At 35.1% G+C, this 24293-nt stretch overlaps 1 protein-coding gene and 1 long non-coding RNA gene across 2 annotated transcripts in view; one reads left to right on the top strand and one right to left on the bottom strand.

Annotated features, from left to right (window-relative positions):
* The window catches only part of LOC115411554 (cadherin-12-like), a 316867-nt gene that overhangs the window by 243371 nt on the left and 49203 nt on the right, over positions 1-24293 (bottom strand). The window lies entirely within an intron of this gene.
* On the top strand, positions 16562-23367 carry LOC115411555 (uncharacterized). Its single transcript, XR_003934233.1, has 3 exons — positions 16562-16572; positions 16629-16637; positions 23190-23367. It is a non-coding gene; the product is annotated as an uncharacterized LOC115411555 (long non-coding RNA).

Below are 24293 nucleotides of genomic sequence, written 5' to 3'. Positions count from 1 at the left end.
CAGTCCCCGTGCCGCGCTATCTGCCGGTATTGATGTTGATCCAGCAGATGAATAACTCGCATTTCACCACCAAGTGACAGAACTGAAGTCATTAGCTGGGTTTAGATGGGGCCCTCATATTCCAGTAACACTGTATTTCCTCAAATAAAAACCGAAGGGTCAATTACAAGATGGGTCTCTAATACTAACATGAAGCACGGTCAACATGACAAAGAATAAAGGCAGAAAGAGAGGAAGAATATGGATAAACTTCAGCTGTCTGTCGCATAATATGCTGCCAGTAGAGCTCAAAGTACACCTCTACTGCTTTAATAGACTCGACAATGTAATACTGATATTTTACAGTAGGTATCGTCTTGATCTCGGTCACTGCAGGTGTGTGTTAACCCTTTCATGCATAGTTGTCACTACAATGGACCGCTATTCTACAGCTGTTCTATTGTATATTCATGGGTTTTGTTGTTTTAGTTCCATATCAGTTTGAGTTCCACATTTGTTTGAGTGCAAATCAATTGTTGTTAGACTGTAATTATCATTTTTTCTTTAACAAAATGGTTTTTTTGTATATTATCTCCATGAAGTGAGTAATTACTAGTATTAGAGTATGTTTAAATATGAGAAAACATCAGATTAGCAGCATTAAAAGTGTTTATATTTCATAGTTTTCACTGTATATCAGTAAATACATGTTTCTTTGCTTCAAAAATGAAATGCATCATATCCATTTGAGTGGACATTTTTGTGGCTCCATTGAAAATAGGTTCATAAAAAGTTGTCAATTGTTTTTTTTTTCATGCCTGAAGATGGATAAAAACGGGGGGAAAAATCATGATTAAGGTTCTCATAATTCATGCATGAAAGGGTTAATATTTAAGGGAGTGATATTTTGCTGTTTTTAAATGGAATTGTAGTATGGAACATATTAAATGGAGGATGAGTGTATGACTTTGACTTGTTCTAAGATGTCAGATGAACATCATACATCATGAACCAAAATGGAGAAGAAGAAATGTAATGTTACAAGTTGTATTGCTTGAAGAGTCTTCGATTTTTTGCAAGCCTAAGTTGTTATATTCTGATTTATATTTTGTATCTGTATTTGTGTCTTTATTTTATTTGTACTGAACCGTCAGTGAAAGGTTTGATTTGTGTGTGGTGCGTGGTTAAGATGAACTCACACCTGTCTGTTTTTAGCTTGGAGAAAAGGTCAGATTTTAGTAAAACCATCTTATTTTACAGCTTTGGGAAGTAATTGTGGTAAAGAGAGACGAATATTGTGTTTGATGTGACACTAATTGATAACTGACTTCTTTCTTTTTTGTAACTTTTTGTATTTTTGCCCGAAGCAATAAATCAAGTTTTGTTTTAACTTTTTTTTACTTTTTTGGTGAATACTTCATTTCTCCTGGTCAATAATTTAAAAAAGCTACCCCCGCCCCCCCCCGGAGGCAGCCTAAGTTGAGTAGTTCAGAGCCACCGATCTCTACAACACGCAGTTTTTTGTCCAGATAACCACAGATTGACAGTACCAAGGTGGTTTAAAGATAACGAAACTGGGGCAGTAGTTCATTAACCGAAATTAATTGTGGTTTTTGAGATTTACTGTTTGCTGCGTGTTTACAGAATTGTGCATTTTGAAACATTTCCCTATGGTCGACATAAACTGTAAATGCTAAGCTTGGGTCTGAATTTTTCATTAATTCAACTCTACAGGTCCATTTTCATTTCAATTTTTTTTTTTTTTTTGTGTGTTTTTACCGAATTTTGACCGTGTAACTGCTTTTTGGAGTTCAACCAGGTGCCAAAAAGCAACTGGACTAGTTTAGGAAAAAAAAAGCCCAAAACAAAAACTACTGGGTCCTGTTCAACATCCTAAATCCCTTATTAATGTACATTCTGAGTGAATAATTTAGTAAAAACCTGTCAAACTTCAGTTCCTCTTTTTTTTCTGTTATTCCACCCTGTTTTGACCCTAAAACACACAGTAAAACAAAACCACTGAGGAAAAGGAACACAAGTACATACTCACAGCAGCTTTTATGAGACTGAAACAGACACAAATTTCAAGCAGTTTCTTTGGAATAATATCTCGGGGATTGAAGGGTTAGCCAAGTAGTAGTATTGTACTGAGAATGGGCTCCTTCAGTTAGAATAGACGAGTTCGATCCAACTCAATCAAAAGGAATGTTCAATCAGATTGAAGGTTACAGCGTAAACCTTTAAAACTAATAAAGAAAATATTGGCAACAAATTACCTCATGTCTCTCATAAATCTGTTTTTTTCTGTCCATATTTGGACATTAGTTGATGTGACAGGCTTTCCGGGGAGTGCAGCAAAACTAATGGCTTTGTGGTTGATAGAAGCTCTGTGTTGGAGACTTTTTCAAAGATTTAATAACTGCTGAACGCCTCGGTGGTCAAAAGGGATCCAAAATAAGCTGTTCAAACAACTGTTCAAAAAAAAAGATGTACAAAGTTGGGGGGGGGGGACGCGATGAAACGCTTCGGAGCATGTAAACGCACATCAGATCCCTTCATTTAGGGTCCACGTCAACAGAAAAGTTGGAATGTCTTTGAGAATGATTTCAAAGGGGTTGAAGAAATACTGCCAATGTACACACAGCTGTCGAATAAAAAACAGAAGGCGCAACATGGTAGAATGCGTGCTAGGCATCGATAATGGTGATATACAATGAAAACCTTAGCATGGCACCGAAAACAGCTTATAATGCCGATATTAATGTTATATCTCTAACTGTAGGAGATTGTTTCCTTGTTCTGGGTGTTTCGCAGACAGACTTATGCCATCATAGACAGTGTTGTATACTGGGGTGCCGTAAAGGGTGGGGGGGGGGGGAGGGTAAACAAGACATATTCATGGGGCCCAGCATTCCCAGTAAAAAGGCACAGAAGCCAGGAGTCGGACGTCCACAGGTGAGTTTCACTTTCAGTTTCACGCCAGTTGCAGTAGTTATGGCAGTTATGGAATGCACTCCTATACCACTCCGATACCCTCCCCCACCCCCACTCTGACGACAAAATTACAGATACTTTATTTTATGAAGGGCACACATGGTTAACCTTTAATGGGGCCCACAATTCCTAGCGGCACCCCAGGTTATATACATCCTACATGTACTTTATGCATAATATCAAGGGTGCTTGCGCAGGTCTTAAAAAGTATGGGATTTTGAAACGCTGTTTTCCAGACCTTGAAAAGTCTGGAATTTTGTGTGAAAGTCTTAAAATATGGAAAAAAAGTTTTTCTCATAGTTGACTTTTAGAGTGTGCTCAAAGGCACATAATCTTGTAATGCTACGTTTTCACTATGTGGTACCAACTCGACTCTGCCTTTTTGCATTTCCATTACGTAAGAGGACCTGGAATCGGGTACCCGGTACTAATGTTTTGGTATCTACTCTGCCAAGGTTCCAAAATTAGGGAAGAGATACTAAAATGTGACGTGTAAACACTGCAGACAACTGATTAGTCAGAGAGTTGTGTTGACATCATTGCGTCATCAATGTGTGGCGACCTGCCATTTTTTATGAAACAGATGCGGAAGTTTACAGTAAATATACCAGTAGGCTTATTCACATGTGCACATAACAGCCCGCAAAACTACACCATGGTTGGTTGAGGAGATTCAGACATTTCTGTTCTTGGTGGCCGACGAAAAAATTCAGCATGAGTTTGACAGGACAACATGCAATGAGCAAGTTTACCAGTAACTCTCAAGTTACACGCCGCATCAGTAGGGATGGGAATCGTTAAGAATTTAACGATTCCGATTCCATTATCGATATTGCTCATCGATCAGATTCCTTATCGATTCTCATTGGGTGAGGGAATAAAAGAGTACAAACAGGTGTGTTTGCATTAACTGTCTTTTATATTTCCACCTCTGCACAGAAAACATAACATATACAGTATGTACAAATAATAATAACAGATGACGCCGGGCCGGCTGTGGGGGGCGTACAGTGAAAGTGAAACTAAAGATGCTTTACTAATTCCTCTATTGTCGCATTTCTACTATGTGGAACCGGTTCGACTCGGCTCGGCTTGTCTCCCGTTGTTGTGCACCTCATTTTCTTTCCCTTCTTACCTTCGGAAACTTGTATTTGAGGAGTTACGACATTTGTTACCCACACCGCAACCGGAACCGGCCCAGCGTTCACTCTGCCGCTACATTCACAAACGCCGCTAAGTAGCATCAAATACATGACATTCCTGTAAATGAATCACATGCTGTGGACAAATGTTTGAGCATACTGGAGGGATTCCACCCTTTTGAAGACATGGAAGCTTTGACAGTGTTCCAGTGGACCTGGTGTCGTCTGTTTCGGCCGTTTCTGCCTCAACGCCATGTTGGCTACGTTCTGACCAAAACAATGCAGCGTACATGTGACATCATCGTGCACGCACAACGAAGGCAGAATCAATAAGCAGAATCGTTAAGCAGGCAGGCAAACGATTCCAAGGAATCAAGCTACTGGGAACCGGTTCTCAATTCCCATCCCTACGCGTCACTATAACGACCAGGTACTCTAAAGTCAGTAGTATCCTGTAATGGAAACGGTCTCCAGGAATAATACCTCATAACCGAGTTGAGTCAAGCTGGTTCCATGTGGTGGAAATGCGGCATATGATGAGAAATACATGAGGAAAACATATAAAACACTTGATATGATTTCACAAACGGTCAGTACTGGAATGATTCTAGTGAAACTTGTCTGTGTGATATCCGTGCACTTTTGAGATTTTTATATGTTTTGAAAATGTTTCAGTCAATAAAACATAATTAACTGCAAAATATCCATTCATTCATTCATACATTTATTAAAGTGAACTTTTCTACTACACACAACAGGTACAATGTCAACTAAAAAAGTAGGCATTCAAGTATAAAAGTACATAAAGTCAAGGTCTGGGGGGGGGGGGGGGTTAAAAAGTCATGAATTTTTATTTGGATAAAGAGCAAACACCCTGTTATATCACATAAATGGGGAAAATACAGACTTTATAGAAACAGATAGTTTGTCTCATGGCAGGAATCTCCCAAATTACATATTTATAGTTTTCATTGTCTATTTTCTGTACAATACATCTGATAAAATTTTAGCCATGACTTGGTCAAGTGAAAGACGATACAGATCCATGTTGTGATGCAGATGTATTTTAGGAACAGAGTACAGTATAGAATATGACCTAAAACAGTAATACTCTTAGTTTCACCTTCATGACACATAGGGTGTGTTTTTAACATCTACGCATAATGAAATAAAATAAAAATAAGTTTAGGCTGAAAAGGTATTGAAAACGAAGAACCCGGTCATGTGGTATCTCCTCCCAGGCGTATTGGTTATATGTATGTTTGATATTCCATCCAGCCCTCCAACATTGTAATGCTCTGCAGATCTCCACTCCTGCCCTTGACTGAATGCCGCTGACATTTGACAAATCAGCGCTCGTCGTTTATGGCATTTAAGTTGCCCAGGTCTGCCTTTGTCCTCCCGACACTGAAACGACACCTCCTCCTGCTCCCGTTTACGTCACAGGCTTTCGTTGACGCAGAGTATCTGTGATCTTTTTTAATTTTTTTTTTTTTTTTTTTTTTACTAAACCGTGAGTGAACTTTATCTTATCTCCTGAATGAAACAGACGAATTTAACGTTTCATGTGCTCAATTCCGAAGTTTCTCTCCTTATGTTTACATTTTCCTTCCCACAGTGATGACTACAGTCGGTGCGGGGCAGGGAAGGGTATGGGGTGGGGGTGGGGGATTCTCACCCAATGAACGCCTTATTATATGATTATTTGAGACAGCTCTAAAAAGTGTGGATGTGCATAGGCTTGGTGAAGCTTAATTAAGTGGCTGTGATGCTGTGGAGCTGTCACTTTTTTTTGCGACTGGAGGACGGGGGAGGACTGAAAACAAATTAAGCCCTTTTGGTATGCACTATTGACAAACAATGTACTGCTCATGAATATGAAAATCAGCCCACTCTGTGGTGTCAGAAATGGCTCTCATAACTGAAACGCACCGAGTTTGCCACTTAGCATTTATTTAGGATATGTTACTCATCATGCAGTATAGGTGGTGAAAATGTGGTAATTAATATCACAGCGTAATGCATTTTAAGCAGAGCCTTGTTAATACACATTATACAGCAGTGATGACGAGGTGGTAATATTAACCCTTAGGGGTCTGAGCCTATTCTGGTTGTTTTTAAGTACTTTTGATTTTGCCTTTATATACTATATTAAGAAATGTTTACTATACCCATGTTTGGTACACTGTAAAAAAAATCTGTAATTTAACAGAATTTTCACTGTTTATTTTACAGATTTTTCCTGTATTTTTAAGATACAGGAAAATATCATTGAAATGACAAAAACAGACTGATTTTACACGTCAAATGTAAAATAACACAAAAAACTCTTAACTGTAAATAACCGTTAAATTTACATTTTTTCAGATTTTTTTTCTTTTTTCACAGGAAAATACAGTTGAAATACATTTGCAAATGTATCATAATTTCACAAATATTTCTTTTCTATTTATAAGATTAAACTGTTCATTTAAAGTTTAATACTGAAACAATAAATAACTAAATAAAACAAGATAAAACTACTGACAGTTAACCGTAAAAGAAGTATTTGTTTTGTAAGTTTAACAAGACTTGTTTGTTCATTGACAAATATCTTGTGCAATTAAGGGAGGTTTCACAACAACAATGTTGAATAAATGTGTTTTTGTGAATGTATAACATGTATAAGCACTGATAAAAACTGTATTTTGACAGTTTATCAGTGGATTGTACAACTTAGTCTCATTGAAATTATTTATATATATATATATTTATAGGTAATTTGATTATTTTAATACATGTAAATATTCTTTATTAAATATTAAAAAGTAAAAAAAATATGCAAATCTCATGTGACGTTAGGGCAAAAAACTGTATTCTAATTATGGAAAATTGCTGTATTTTTATGAGATGGTTATTTTCTGTTATTTAGCAGTATTTTTTCAGCACCCCTACTGCCAGAATAACACCCTTTTTTTTTTTTTTACGTTTTTTTTTTTTTTTTTTTTTTTAAACAGTGTATTTTTATTTTTTTTTTCTGCACAACTTCATCCATCTCATCAGCCTATTATTTTTTCACTTTAAACCTTGGGGGTCCACGGTCACAGCACCTTGACTGAATCACATGACAGTTTCAAGAGAAAACCGGAGAAAATGTAAAGATCTGCTTTTATGTCAAATATTTGGGTATAGTTTTAATTTATTAAAATTTTGATTTTATATACCTAATATTTGGAACTAATATTCACTTTTAAAGCCTTTGAAAAGGTTCTTTAAGCATCTTTGTGTTATTTATGCAATAAACTTGATACATTTTTCAAATCGGATTTTATCTTTTTTTGGGTGTTTTTTTGGTCTTCTGTGTTGATGTAGTAGGTTAAAGTGAAAAAAAAAATAATAGGTGAGATGAGATAGATGAAGTTGTGCTGAAAAAAAAAACCCCAAACAAACATGGGTATAATAAACATTTCTTTGTATAGTATATGAAGGCAAAATCAAATGTACCCCAAATCGGCCAAAATAGGCTCAGACCCCTAAGGGTTAACCTACTATATCAACACAAAAGGCCAAAAAACACACAAAAAAGATAAAATACGATTTGAAAAATGTTTATAGTTTATTGCATAAATAACACAAAGATGCTTAACGAACCTTTTTGAAGACTTTAAAAGTGAATACTGGGTCCAAATATTAGGTATATAAAATCAAAATTGTAATAAAACTATACTGAAGTATTTGACATAAAAACATATCTTTACATCGGCGTTTTCTCTGCCCCCCCCACCCCCACCCCGGTCCTCCCTGTTTCCACATCCGGTTCAGGTGGGGGTCATTCTCACCCTTACCTGTAATGCTAATGCAGTCTGTGGATTAGAATCTGCAGATTTGGCCATTTTTTTCCATTTTGAAAAAGGTAAAAAAAAAATGACGAAGAAATGGTCAGAACTTTAACGCTTGCTTTATATCCCTGTAATAACGCTATATCGCTTGTTTGCTCCAGTTTCAAAACGTCATATCTTTGGTTGTGTTTGCTCTGTCAACATCAAATAAAAAGTGGGAGCGTATTTGAAGTCCGCACTTTCGAATGCAATTGTCCCCAGTGGTCTACATGACTGACTTCCGACGCTACAACGTGTTGAATATGTCATGTGATTCAGTCTCGGGCCCTTTACCGTGGACCCCTAAGGGTTAATGCATTTTAAGCAGAGCCTTGTTAACACACATTATACAGCAGTGATGATGAGGGGTTCATCTTAAAACATCATGTACCTGAACAGTTATAACCGACTCGACCACTGTTATCCAGATGTGTATAAAAATGACTCCTCCTATTGTAGACTATTACAGTTGGATTGCACAATTTCATACAGATTCACTCCCAAGTGTTTAACTTGACTATTTTATTCAAAAATACAACCACATTAGTCTCTTTTTTCTTTTTTTTTTTCAGAACAAGATTCATCACCATGGTTTTTCTATTACCACAGTAATCTAAATGCAAATTTTAACTGTCCCTTTTTCCGCCAGGATGACGCTTCTGGCACAGCATGTGCACTGAAATTGAGATGTGTTTCCTCCTCCTAGTCTACCTCCGTTACGTGGAAATTTAATCTACAATGAAGACTGCTTATCATGTTGACATACTGTAAAAAGAAAATATGTTACTAATTGGTCCAAAAGCAGGGCTCGCCGCTAAAATTGTGACACTGCATTTTCAGAGGGAGGGAGGGAGGCAGTCAGCTGATTTAACATGAACGGAGAGCCGGAGTTATCTAATCCGTTTTGACTAAAGCGGGAAATATCACACTGAAACTATCAGCACATTCCAGGGGAAACTTATGGTGTCATATTGCTACCCTTCCATGATCCAGATGTTTGTTTTAATACCGACTAAATTACGATTTCCTGGCAGGATGTGCAGCATTTACCACCTGGACTTACATAAAGAGGCTTTGCAGAGTTTTTCCTCATTGAGAGTGTCAGTGTAGTTACTTGTGATTGCACCGGGAATGAAAATGCACACCGTCTACACACAGTGTGACGCCACAGCTATCCTGGATGCACTGATATGGATTGGTGGCAGTGAAAGGCTTAATCATTCCTCTCTTCCTGCTTGCCCCTGCCATCAATTTTCCCTGCATGGATATAGTCCTGAGTGACACCTGGTGAGTTGCTTTCTCCTATCTCCCCTCTTCCTCGACGCTGTAAATACATCTGTGGCGCAGAAGCCGAACGTGCCTGTCCTCATGTAACTTTAAACCCATGTGTTGGTGGTCTGATACCAATAATCTTCTCCTGCACGTTGCCACTTTGGCATCTCCCCTCACTTGTACTCTGTCATTGTGGTCAGGGGCGCTTGCTATGGCGTTCTTTTTTTTAATTTTTTTTTTATCTCGGCCATTAGAGCGGCGACAGCGATGGAATATCCGGAACCGTATCATTCATTTCCTCACTGGGTCTTAAAGCTATACCAGGTAATATACGTCTGGAATGAAACCAATCTGCAAACCCAAGATGATATTTTGGCCGTGAGTAGCTTAATAATACACCGTCATTAAACACGAACTCGTCTCTCGGATGCGTTCGCCGTCATCGCACGTCTTAATCTGGTCTCTCCTGTGTGAAGAAGTCAAGTGAAGTCCCCTCAAGGTCTTGCCGAGATATATATATCTTGCTTTAATAAAGACCGGACAGACACGCGGTCACAGCGACCTTGACCTTTGGCCACTGAAATCTTCTCAGTTCATGTACCCTGAAGGAAAGGAGATCGGAGAAATCCATGTGACACGGAAAGTAAAGTAAACCCTCTTTGGGTCACGTGAACATGGAACCAAGTCTCCGCTTTGTATGTCTGGGGTCGCCAGAAATTTGTGATGTTAAAATGGGGTCACGAGCCAAAAATGGTTGGGAACCACTGCATTAAGTGCATAGGTGGATGAATTGAATAGAATAGAATAGAATAGAATAGAATAGAATAGAATAGAATAGAATAGAATAGAATAGAATAGAATAGAATAGGCTTTATCGTCATTGTCCTCCAAGTTACAACGAAATTGGTTCAGGATGCCCTTACCAAAATGCAACAAATAAAATAGCAATACATATAAAAACAATAAATATAAAAGTGCACAGTGTAAAAACAATAAAATACAGTATACTGGAAAACTATAAACTCTCTCTCACCCAAACATCATTCATATGTTGCACATATTATTGTTCAAGAGCCTGATGGCCCAGGGGCTATTCTATTCTATTCTATTCTATTCTATTCTATTCTATTGCCATTCTTTACTTGCATAATTGGATGAATAATACTGAAGACATTTTTCCCCTTGTTACATATTTTGCGGTATTAAAAAAGTTGAAAAATAAAGCTTTTTTTCTAAATTGGGCTTGAATAGATAGCTCCATGTTGAAAGAATTAATCATTCTTCGTTGACTGCAGGGATGTGCATTCACAGAGACAATACAAATAATTACAAAAAAGGTGAATATTGACTTGACCCTGAAAACATTCATTGAATTCAAAACAACCTTGAACAATAATGCTGTATTGATGGCTTCAGTGCACCGAACACAAAAGCAGGTGAGCGGTGCGGCAACTCTGAACTGAATCTGGAGGAACATTAGGTCATTTAATGAACAGGTTTCACTCATTTAAGACCGAGTGCAAGTATATGTTATTTTACAGAACACTCTGGAAAATAACCAGTGTACTTAACCCTTAGAGGTCCACAATTATGGCCCTGTGACTTAATCACATGACATTTTTAACACGTCGCAGCGTCAGAAGTCGGTCACGTAGACCACTGGGGAAAACCAGAGCAAACAAACGTGAGTAAAAGTATGAAAATGAGGTGGGGTGGGCATTTAGATTTCTGATTTCTTCATGTCTTTGTAATTTTTTGTACTTTTTCAACATACAAAAAAACTGGCCAGATCTGCGGATTCTAATCCACAGACTGCATTAGCATTACAGGTAAGGGTGAGGATGACCCCCCCCCCCACCACCACCTGAACCAGATGTGGAAACCAGGAGGACCGGGGGGGTGAGAAAACCAGAGAAAACACCCTTGTAAAGATATGGTTTTACATCAAATATTTGAGTATAGTTTTAATTTATTACAGTTTAGATTTCAGATACCCAATATTTGGAACTTTTAAAGTCTTTGAAAAGGTTCGTTAAGTATCTTTATGTTATTTATGCAATAAATTGTATAAATTTTCTAAATCGGATTTTATACTTTTTGTGTGTTTTTTGGCCTTTTGTGTTAATATAGTAGGTTAACCCTTAGGGGTCTGAGCCTATTTTGGCTGTTTTTGAGTATTTTTGATTTTGCCTTTGTATACTATATAAAGAAATGTTCACTATGCTCATGTTTGGTATCTTTTTTTTTTCAGCATAACTTCAGCTATCTCATCTGCCTATTATTTTTTCACTTTAACCCTTTCATGCACAGTGGTCACTCCAGTGGACAGTTATTCTCCAGCTGTTCTCTTGTATATTCATAGGTTTTGTTGTTTTAGTTCCATATCAGCCAACACAGTGGACACTAATGCACCATCCCATACACTGACATTCATGCAGTTACTGTAACTTTGCTGCTGTTGATAAACCTGATCTACATTAACATGTGTTAAATCAATGGCTAATTGCTATTACACTGTAATTAACAGTATTCTTTATCAAAAAGGTTTTTTTTTGCATATATGCATGAAGTTAGTAAAAACTAGTATTAGAGTATGTTAAAATGTGAGAAAACATCAGATTAGCAGCATTAAAAATGTTTTTATTTCATAGTTTTCACACAGTATTTCACTTTCTGATGATGGGTTTTAAATACATGTGTTTTTTTTGCTTCAAAACTTAAATGCATGGTGTCCAGCTGAGTGGACATTTTTGTAACTTCATGAAAAATAGGTTCATAAAAAAATTTCAATCACATTGTTTTTTTCATGCCTAAACAGGAAAAAAAAACTCAGCTAAGGTTCTCATAATTCATGCATGAAAGGGTTAATCTACTATATCAACACAAAAGGCAAAAAAAAACACAGAAAAAATATAAAATCCGATTTGACAAATGTATGTAGTTTATTGCATAAATAACACAAAGATGCTTAATGAACCTTTTCAAAGACTTTAAAAGTGAATATCGGTTACAGATATTCGGTATATACAATCAAAATTGTAATAAATGAAAACTATACTCAAATATTTCACATAAAAGTAGATTGTTACATAAGCATTTCCTCTTGAAAATCTCATGCGATTCGGTCATGGGGCTGTGACCATGGACCCCTAAGGGTTAAAGTAGAAAAAAATAATTGGCATGTGTTTTTTTTTTTTTTTTTTGGTCTTTTATGTTGATATAGTAGGTTAAAGTGAAAAAAATAATAGGCAGATGGGATAGATGAAGTTGTGCTGAAAAAAAAAAGATACCAAACATGGGTATAATAAACATTTCTTTATATAGTATATAAAAGCAAAATCAAAAGTACTCAAAAACGGCCAAAATAGGCTCAGACCCCTAAGGGTTAAGCCAATTTAGAGTGATTCTTCATTTTGTTTGAGCTCAAACTGTTTATTCTACCTACCTACCTTTGTCGAACCTGTTTTTTGTCTATAATAACATATCAATAAGGACAGACTTATCTTTTGTGAGCTGCTGCTGTTCAGTAATCCTGGTCTTATAGCTAAGGATGCACAGATATACCAGCTGAATATTATAACACTGGTCAACAACAAATTTATTGTTTAAGTTTTTTGAGCTAATTTAGGATAATTTTGGTGTGCTGAATCCAAAAATCACATTAATTTTGCTCAATCAGGTCAACTTTCTGAACTATGCTACATATTGGCTTTTTAACATTTTGCTTACATTTATGGGCATTTTCACATCATATGATACAAAATTCTTTCATATTTCTTGCAATAAATGAGTTCTGAAGATTTTACTTTTGCCAATTTATGATTGGGTTTTTTTTTTCATATTACAGGTGAATGAAATGGCTTCGACTAGAAGATCTTGCAAAAGTAAGCCTAACGTATTCTGCTACATCTGTGGTGAATACATAATAAATAATAAATACATCCTGTTAGAAAATGATTTTTTTTCTCTTAAAACCTATTTTGGGTGAGAACTATATAAAAAATCAACTGATAAAGTCACAAAAATGTAATCAATTTTGTGAGAAGATCAAATTTTTCAAAATCAAATTCGCAAAAAAACCTGACCTGATTGAGAAAAACAGATGTCATTTTTGGATTTAGCGGTGCAAAATGGTCCTAATTCCGTTGAAAAAACCTAGACAACTTGCTAAACAAGATTTTTTTGTAACCCAGTGTAATAATATACATTATATAGACTAAATGTCATCTAAAATTAATGTTTATTTGCAATATCATGTGGCAAACTATTACATGATCAAAAACAAATCAATTATAGCAAAAAAAAAAAAAAAAAAAAGTCTCAGTTTTAAATGTCTGGGGTAACCAGAAATTTGTGATGTTAAAATTGGGTCATGAGCCAAAAAAGGTTGGGAACCATTGATTTAAGATGTATAAAAGTAGAAATAGAATAATTTAACCAGGAAATAAAACAAACAAAACAAAGTGGCATGCAAAAGAGAATGAGCACAAAATATAAAATATAAACTAGTATTAATAAGAGAAAATATATATTTACATAAACGTAAATGTGCAATGTATGAGTAAATGGTTAGTAGTTTTAGGGAGTATTTGTTACTGGGAGTTGTGAAATACATCTGTAGCCAATGAAATGTTTTGTAACAAACTAGTTGCGAAGGTCTTTGCTTTTATCCATCACTAGATGTTTTTGTGTGGCACCTTGGTAACAAAACAAAACAAAACAAAAACTTTTATAGCCTATAAATATATTTTAACTCAGCTGACATTAATTAACAGAAATTAGAGGTAGAGTTACCTCCTAATTAGTTACAGTTTTAACCCATAAAGACCCAAACAGCCCCTGGTGACCATAAGCATCTACTATAATGTTTAATACCTGTTGATCCACTAATCCTGTTAATACATGTAAATAAACTTTGGAGTTGACATTATTTATCAGTTCTTATCCTTTTACTCTGGTCAACAACAAAATTATTGTTGAAGTTTTTTGAGCTGATTTAGGATAATTTTGGTGTGCTGAATCCAAAAATCACATTAATTTTGCTCAATCAGGTCAACTTTCTGAACTATGCTACATATTGGCTTTTTAACATTTTTGCTTACATTTATGGGCGTTTTCACATCATATGATACAAAATTATTTCATATTTCTTGCAATAAACGAGTTCTGAAGATTTTACTTTTGCCAATTTATGATGAATGTTTTTTTTAATATTACAGGTGAATGAAATGGCTTCAACTAGAAGATCTTGCAAAAATAAGCCTGACGTATTCTGCTACATCTGCGGTGAGTACACCGTTGTACCTAACAGGAATCAAGTCACAAGTTTCATAAAGTGTGCTTACCAATCTTATTTTAGTATTAATTATTATATTTTGTGAGAAGATCAAATTTTTCAAAATCAAATTAGCAAAAAAACCTGACCTGATTGAGAAAAACAGATGTCATTTTTGGATTTAGCGGTGCAAAATGGTCCTAATTCAGTTGGAAAAAACCTAGACAACTTGCAAAAAACATTTTTTTGTAACCCAGTGTAATGACTGATATCAGTCTTGTTAATTAATATCAGCTATGAACAGATATGATGTCATTTCCCCTGTGGTTGTGGCTGATGTTCATTTACAGGATTGACATTCCAACCTCTGCACAAATCTGTGACTTTAAGATCATCTCATCCACACCTTGGAGACTTTAAAACAGATGTCTTTTTCACATCAGTACATTATGGATTTGTTTTATTTGTGGCGCAGTGACGACAATAAAGAAATGGTGTATCATCTGCTATCAGCTAAATAATTATTTTACATTTCAGTACAGATACAGACCTTGAATTTCACAAATCGGTGAATCTCCAGTGTGGTTGTTATCATGTTTATGTTTAGAAATGTATGTGGGTGTGGTTTAGTCTGGGTGCAGGAAGCAGGGTCATGTTGACATCTCATTAGGAGGTAATGGTTGTCAGTGCATGAACATGCCAGGTTTCCTTTATAGAGGGTAGTTATCCCAGGTTTGGGTTTGGTATCACAGCACAGTCGTGACTCTTCGGTCACTGTCAAACATCCAACCAATGCAACACACAGGAAGACTGTTACATAAAAGGAAAGCAGTGAAATTAGGAAGTAACATGAGTTTGTATAGCAGCATGAGACTATTTTAGTGCAACATTGGCCGTTTTAGGACAAACTAGGCTATTACAGGTCATTAGAGTTGGGTAATTATGGTAATCGCACTCACTTATCAGCAACAACTTCACAGCTCATAAGCTACATATTATGGTGTGTCACTCAAATGTATCTTGTAATTTTAAAAAAATATATATTTTATTGAACCCTTGTGTGGTGTTCTTATTTTTGTTATTCAGCCAGTGTTGGTGGGTGTGGTGGACCCGCTGCATTTGTGGGTTTTTAATTCAACATAATCAAACAATTTTATGTTAAAATACTCAACACATGTTTACTTCAGCCCACTTACAAGCAACATAAAAAGCATCTATGTTTAATATTTGCCTTTTGCATTTGCTTGATCCCATTTATGAATTGAATTGCTACCCGATTTTAGTTTTTTTTTTTTTTTTTTAATGAAATGTAATATAATCAAGATATGAGAGGAAAAAATTCATTAAAAAAAAAAAAGTACTCATCATTTTTCTTTTAATAAAAATTAAAACGGGTCCCACAGACTCAAACACCATACAGGGTTAAGGTTTTTTTTTTATATAACAACAATGAACACTAACAAGTTTACATTATGACACAAAATAAACCAAAAAAAAGTACATGCATAACCACATATGTATTATAAAATAAATGAGTAAATAAACCGGCTGCCAACAAGTATCAAAATATATGGACACACTCGAATTCTCTCTGTACAAACACCCCAGGGGGTCAATTAAATTATATAGCCAAAAACGGTCTCCAAAGTCTCTCAAATTTGTTTTCCCTGTCATCCCTGAGAAAGCTGAATGATATGTATCATGTCCATGAGCCACTGTTTAAACCAGGGCAGTGAAGAGGATTTCCAATGGAGGAGAATTAGCTTTTTAGCGAACACCATTCCCAAATCATGGGTGTCCTGTAGGTCTCATAACGGCACCACATAGACTGTGGAGCATCTGAAGGTGGCCAGGTCATGGTTAGGCTGGATGTTGCAGGAATAAGCTTTTGAAAACCACACTGTGAAAAAAAAAATCTGTAATTTAACAGAATTTTCACTGTTTATTTGACAGATTTTTCCTGTATTTTTAAGATGCAGGAAAATATCAATGAAATGACAAAAATAGACTATGATTTTACTGGTCAAATGTAAAATAACATGAAAAAAACTCTGTGAATAGCCCTAAAATGTAATTGTTTTTAAAATATTTTTTTTCTTTTTTTCACAGAAAAATACAGTTTTAATTCATTTGTAAATGTATCATAATGTTTACAAATATTTCTTTTGAATGAGATAAAATTACTGACAGTTAACTGTTAAAGAAGTATTTGTTCTGTAAGTTTAACAAGACTTGTTTGTTTGACAAATATCTTGTGTAATTACAGGAGGTTTTACAACAAAAATGTTGAATAAATGTATTTTTGTGAACATCTAACATGTATAAGCACTGATAAACTGTCCAAATACAGTTTTTATCAGTGGATTGTACAACTTAGTCTCATTGAAAATTTTATACATATATATACATATATATATATATATATATATATATATATATATATATATAATTTGTTTAAATACATGTAAATATTCTTTATTAAACATTAAAAAGTCCAAAAAATATGCAAAATCTCATATAAAGTTAGGGCAAAAACTGTATTTTAATTATGGAAAATTGGCATAGTTTTATGAGATGGTTATTTTCTGTTATTTAACAGTATTTTTTCGGCACCCCTGCTGCCAGAATGATACCTTTTTTTTTTACTGTTTTTTTTTTTTTTTTTTACAGTGCAGTTAAAAACAGTGGTCCAGTAGTTGCATAATACTGGACAGAACCACAACAGCTGCGCCAACGATCCATTTGCAGAGTGGCACCTGTCGCATTGAGGAGGATTGTTTTTTATCAATCAATAAAAAGTTGTTGATTTATTCATTTATTGTTTGTTTGTTTGTTTGTTTTGGCTTCATTTGGAGTTTCATGTCTGATAGGAGTGTTGTACATGTGCCCATAGCAGTGGTGACGCTGACATGACTGTGCAGCTAATTTTAACATTGTTCTAGGCACCAACAACTACCACATCATGTGGAGGAAGCGTTGCACTGCAAAAAAGGCCTGTGCAAAAATAATTCTGTTTTATTCTATGCAAAACTGCATAAAACAAATTAAAATTTCTTGAGGGTAAACAGTTACTGTGTCCGTCATCCTCATCCCCCAACAGTGTAGCTTGTTTTGTTGTAAATTTTGCTTAAAATGAGTTGTAATATCTAAGTGGGGTAGCTCAAGATGAAAATTATTCAAACAAGTCACTTAATCTTAACAAGATTACGTCTAAATAAGTAAATAAATCTAAAAAAAAAAAAAAAAAAAAAAAAAAAAAGATCTTTTAAGATAAATATCAGTCAGATATTCCTTTTTTGCAGTATGGATTTAAGAAACACACTAAGAGCACTGGGATAAAAGAACAGGAATCTGATTTGAAGACTTAACCTGCAGCAAAAGATGGGTAGATTTTTTTTTTTTCTCTGACTGTGTGTTGTGGTAATCAAATCCTAAGAGGTGTCCACACTTCAGCCTGCCTAGAGCAGATATAAAAGGCTTAGGACATTAAAACAATACAGCAAATACTATTCACTTCAGAATCTGTTTTTTTTTTTTTTTTTTTTTTTTTTTTTTTTGACCACGGAGGCCTTCAGACAGGATTTTGTTAAAAAGGAATTCCAGACGTCTAGCTGTAAAACCGCACAATGCATGGTATGTAACAGGATTTGGAATTCCTCGCCCTCGCCGAACATATTAAACTCCTCAAGGACCTCTGAATCGAAGAGCATTCCGAATATCTTGAAATGTTTTATTTAACAAAAAGGAGAGTTGAACACCTCTGTTAACCCAACACTGTGGGTGCAATTGATTCTGTCCTGGAAATAACCCATAAAAGAAACAAATGCCAACACTAATGCACTTAAGTTGCAGATAAATATACTTTGCAGTCATTACTCATGAACTGTGGTGTCTTTGGGGTGTTTAAGTAAAGCAGGATTTAATGTTTCAATTACTGTTGTGGTATTTAGTCACAAATCAGAAGAAACATAGAGGAGAGATCAAACCAGAGCAGTACATGTTGTTAATAGTATTTAACCCATAAAGGCCCAGAGTGACTTCAGTGGCAGTTCACAAATTTTCTCTCTCTATTTAACCCATAAAGACCCAAACATCCATCGTCAACTAAAATCACCTACTGATCTAAACTGTTTAATACCTGTTGATCCACTAATCCTATTAAGCCATGTAAATAATTGGTGTAAAATACAGTTTATCATCTTTTCATGATCATCAGATATGACCCATTTGGACTTTCAGAGGCTCCTTAGTGAATGTAGAAACACCGTCATCATCTACAACATTGATTCACCAGTAAAACCCATGGAGCTGGATCAATGACAATGGATGGAGATGCTTGTTTTCATGTTCAGTTAATGATAGATTTTACAAAAATGTCACTTTTTCTGCAGATTTGTCTGTTTTTGATATAATAACCCGCAACTTTAATCTGACCTTTTATGAACATCTACATGATCAGTAAATTAAATACAGGAAAATAAATGATCTATACTGATAAAATGCGAAATACAGAGGATAATATTATAAAAAAAATAGTGATAAATCACTTAAGAAAGTTTAGATATAAAGAAAATTTCACTTCGGAACTGACACAAAAGTAGCACTGGGTCTTTATGGGTTAACCTTTTTTAAGTGATTTATCGCCATTTATTATAATACTATTCTCCGTATTTTGTGTTTTTTCAGTGTAAAGCATGTATTTATCGATATTTAATTCACTGATCATGTAGAGCAGGGGTCTCAAACATGTGGCTTGAGGGCCAAATGTGGCCCGTCAAAGGTTCCAATCCACAGTCAAGGCTGTCAAACTCTTTTTTTTTTTTTTTTTTTGTAACTTATATTTTATTAGTTTTAAAAGAACAACAAAAAGAAAACACAACAACATAAATAAGTCTGGGTAGCACAGTGTCTATGTCTAAAGAGGAATAAAAACACTGCAGAAAAATATCTTGACTAAATTTCACATATTTAGTGCATGAAAGGGGTAATTATATAGTTAGTTATTTGATCTGTTATCATTATTATCACTTACATGTTTACTTTGTGTGTGAGCCATGTTCTCAACATTAAAACACTGGTTAAAAATGCTGTAATTCTTTATTGAAATCCATTTTACATCCTGTATTTTTTTTTTTTTAACTCTTAGGGGTTCACGATAATGACCCGGTGACTGAATCACATGACATTTTAAACACGTCGTAGCATCGGAAGTCAAGTAGACCACTCGGGATAATTGCATTAGAAAGTGCAGACATGAAACACTCTCCCGCTTTTTATTTGATGTTGATAGAGGAAATACAACCGAAGAAATGATGGTTTGAAACTGGAGCAAACAAATGTGAATAAAAGTATGAAAATGAAGTTGGGGGGGTCTTATATTTCTGACCATATCTTCATCATTTTTTGTCCTTTTTCAAAATGGAAAAAAACTGGCCAAATCTGTGAATTCTAATCCACAGACTGCATTAGCATTACAGGTAAGGGTGAGAATGACCCCCACCTGAACTAGATGCAGAAATCTGGAGGACCGGGGGGGGTGAGGGGGTCAGAAAACCAGACAAAATGCCAATACAAAGATGTGTTTTTATGTCAAATATTTGAGTATACTTTTAATTTATTTCAATTTTAGTTTTATATACCTAATATTTGGAACCAATATTCACTTTTAAAGTCTTTGAAAAGGTTCGTTAGCATCTTTGTGTCACTTATGCAATAAATTACATACATTTTTCAAATCAGATTTGATATATTTTGTGTGTTTTTTGGCCTTTTGTGTTGATATAGTAGGTTACAGTGAAAAAATAATAGGAAGATGAGATAGATGAAGTTGTGCTGAAAAAAAAGATACCAAACATGGGTGTAACAAACATTTCTTTATATAGTATATAAAGACAAAATCAAAGTGCTCAAAAACGGCCAAGATAGGCTCAGACCCCTAAGGGTTAATTATTTAGTTAGTTATTTGATCTGCTATCATTATTACCAGTTACATGTTTACTTTGTGTGTGAGCCATGTTCTCAACATCAAAACACTGGTAAAAAATTGGATTTCAATAAAGAATCGTCCCGTTTTTCTCGTGTTTGTGCATTCAAATGGGTCACAGTGTGGGATGTTGATGAAATGAACGCGCAGCTACACATAGATGTATAATACACATGGAGTGGCTGCGGTTATATTTGAGTTTAATCATATTTTGACAGTTTGGAGATAGTCCAACTCGGCAGGTATTGCTAGTGTTGTAGTACATCTGCGCGGCAAATAATGATGAATTCACAGAGGAGCTGCAGAAATCCAATATAATCCTGCCACACAAAGCGGCAAATTAACATTTAGATTCACAGCTCTATAAATAACCTGTTTGGAGGTGGGGAGGATTTGTCTTATCGACTCTGTTCGGACATAACTTTTTTGACACCGCGAGTATCCCGCGAGTCAAATCTCATGTAATGCATCGCGGTCGGCGGCTGTCACATCTTGTTTTTTGCTCGCCAGACTTGATGAGGGTAAATACCAGGTGAGCTGAGAGGTGCAGAAGTGGCATTTAATTAAAAAAAAAAAAAAAAAAGAGCAGCTCTAATGGACACGGAGGATCATCTCTCTCTATATATATAGTAATTTCTGTATTCAGACAACCTTGTTTGTGGCTACGGAGAACATGTTGATTGGCTTTAATGGTGGTAGGAAATGCACGTTACGAGGTTTGTGCCCAGAGAAACCCCTTCATTATAATTGACAGAGCAGTGTTTTTGTTTTTTTTCCCATCGTTCATAGTACATAGTCCATATCATATAATCGTTTTAGTAAGCAACACATGCCAGGAACATCCTCAGAGGCCTTTGCGTTCGGTAAATAATCATACGTACGTCCAATGTGATATGTCCAACACGCCATGCACAGGAAACTTGATTGAAAATTAACCTCGTTAAAGCGAGATATTAACCGGTAATGTTTATTACGGTTGACTAATGTGATGAGACGATGAAATGAGATGAACTTTATTAATGCCCACAGGGGATTCAAACGACCTATAGCTTAACCCTCGAAGACCTGAACAGGCAACCCAACACATGCAATGATGGAAAAGGTTTAATAATGTGTATATTATTATTATTATTATTATTATTATTATTATTATTATTATTATTGTTATTATTGTCATTATTGTTATTATTATGTTTTCATATAATAAGCTTTGAATTTACTGAGATTTAATGAACAACTACATAATCAGACAAGTACAGAAAAAAAAAATACTTCAGTTTTATTTAAAAATGCAGAAGATGTTTTAATAAAGGGTGATAAACAGCATAACTCCTACAGATTTACTATTTTTATAGCGAGTTCCAAATGAATGTCTTTGTACATTTGACCTTTACTACGTGATTTATCATCATTTATTATATTCTGATTTGCATTTTTTGGGAAAATCAGGTATTATGCTATATTTAATTTACTCACCATGTAGATGTTCATAGGGTCACCAAATCAAAGCAGAAGAAAAATGACTTTTTCAACAAAATATATCATTAACTAAGAATGAAAACAGGTGTTTACCGCCACTGTCAAACTACATCAATGGTGCAGAAGATGACAGTGTTTCCAAGGTAACTACGAAGCCCTGAACATCCATATGTGTGGGTCATATGTGACGATGAAAAGCTAGGAAACTTAATTTTACCTGAATTATTTCAATGTATTGCGAGGGTTAGAGGTTAAAAAGTTATTAAACATATTAAAGCTGTAGATCCTTTTGGTTGAAGGCAGCTGTTTATGTCTTTAAGGCTTAAGAAACGTTTAATGTAAAGGAAATAGTTGTCGAGCTTTAACCCTTTATAATTATAGTTTAATTCATCATGTGTTATTGGAGGGCATAATTTTTTTAGTTTGTAAAAAATCAAGGTGAATAAAGTTACTGTACTTGGTTCCTAGCCAGTATAAAATACAAGAAAAACACATGTAATGTGAAAGGAACATGTATTTTAGAACATTAGACCAAACAATATTAAAACATTATTATTATTATTATTAATATTATTATTATTATTATTATTATTATTATTTATCCTTGATTGGTAATATCTTCAGTGTAATTTTTACATTTCACAAATTCATCCCACGGGCCGGATTGGACCCTTTGGCGGACCAGTTTTGGCCCACCGGCCTTATGTTTGACACCTGTGGTTTAGTCTCAATACTACAAATAACCCCTGTAATGTTTCTTTGTTAATAAATATATTTTTTGATCACACAGTAGCAAAACTGCTAAACAAAACCAACATGGAGCACACAACCATTCATACAAACTGCAGCTTCCACTGTATTCATCAAAGGATTTCCTGTAAATGTGTCTCTAAGAATATAAGTAAGTAAAGTTATAAGTAAATAAAGTTACTGTATTTGGTTCCTAGCCAGTATGTGGCAAAACAAATAAATTCAAAAAGTATGAAATACAAGAAAAACACGTGTTATGTGAAAGGAACATGTATTTTAGAACATTAGACCAACACATTATTATTATTATTATTATTATTATTATTATTATTATTATTATTATTATTATTATTATTGTTATTATTATTGTTATTTTATTGTCATGTAGAAAATCAAGGTCAAGGAAGTTACCATATTTGGTTCCTTACCCATAAGTGGCAAAAATATGTAAATCCAAGAAGTAAGTATAAAAATTGAAAGAAAAACAAATGGAAGGTGAAAGGAATGTGTATTATCGAACATTAGACCAACATCAGTGCTGATCCAGACCCCTGTCCACATCCACATTCTCCCTTTGAACATCATTCCTTACATTAGTACCATTACTTCATGGTACCTAACAAAGCAGGTACACTCACTGTTCATGCAGAGGTGGACCTTACAAACCCTGTAGACCACATTGGACCTGAGATTGTTCCCTCATTGTCCTCACCGGAACTGTTGCTGTCACTGTCTTGTAATGTGTGCAGAAATGACCAAAAATAGTCACTTGCCAGATAATGGGTTAAAGGTTAAAGTGTAAAAAAAGAAAAAAAAAAACAAAACAGCTACAGTAGATATAGTCAAAGTAATAGTAAACTAGAAGCACTCGGAGAGTGCAGACCTCCGCCAAGGCTGATCAGTGGCGCCCCCCCGTGGGCCCCCCCACCCCCGATCACCACCAAAATTTAATCATTTCTTCCTTATCCCATTTCCAACAAACCCTGAAAATTTCATCCAAATCTGTCCATAACTTTTTGAGTTATGTTGCACACTAACGGACAGACAAACAAACAAACAAACAAACAAACAGACAAACAAACCCTGGCAAAAACATAACCTCCTTGGCGGAGGTAATAACATCAGTCTATATTACATTCTGCCTCCATTGAATTGAATGATGATGCTAACAAAGCCAGTATTTTATTAACATATTAGAAAAAAAAGAGCTGAAAGACAATTTTTAAAAATTTTTTTTTTTTAGGCCCTGATCGTTTTATGTCAGGATGTGACTCTAGTTTGTCTCATTTGCATGCAGAGAAACATCCAATAGGCAAAACATTAAAACGGGGGGGGAAAAATAAATAAATCTAAAAATACGACGGGGCAAAGCTTGACCAAGAATAGCATATCATATAATACAACTGGGCTGATTTCTCCTTTATCGCAGTTATGTCCTTGAAATGAAACCTCCCGACGAAGCACTCTGGACCTAATTTCATTAAACGGTACGTTTTGCCAAGTCAGTGAACCTAAAATGATGCAGTTGAACTCTCTGGTCCCTGGTCTCTGTCAAAGATGGG

Source organism: Sphaeramia orbicularis, chromosome 20 (genome assembly GCF_902148855.1).
Source record: "Sphaeramia orbicularis chromosome 20, fSphaOr1.1, whole genome shotgun sequence".
Taxonomy (NCBI): domain Eukaryota; kingdom Metazoa; phylum Chordata; class Actinopteri; order Kurtiformes; family Apogonidae; genus Sphaeramia; species Sphaeramia orbicularis.
This window is presented reverse-complemented; position numbering and strand designations above follow the sequence as displayed.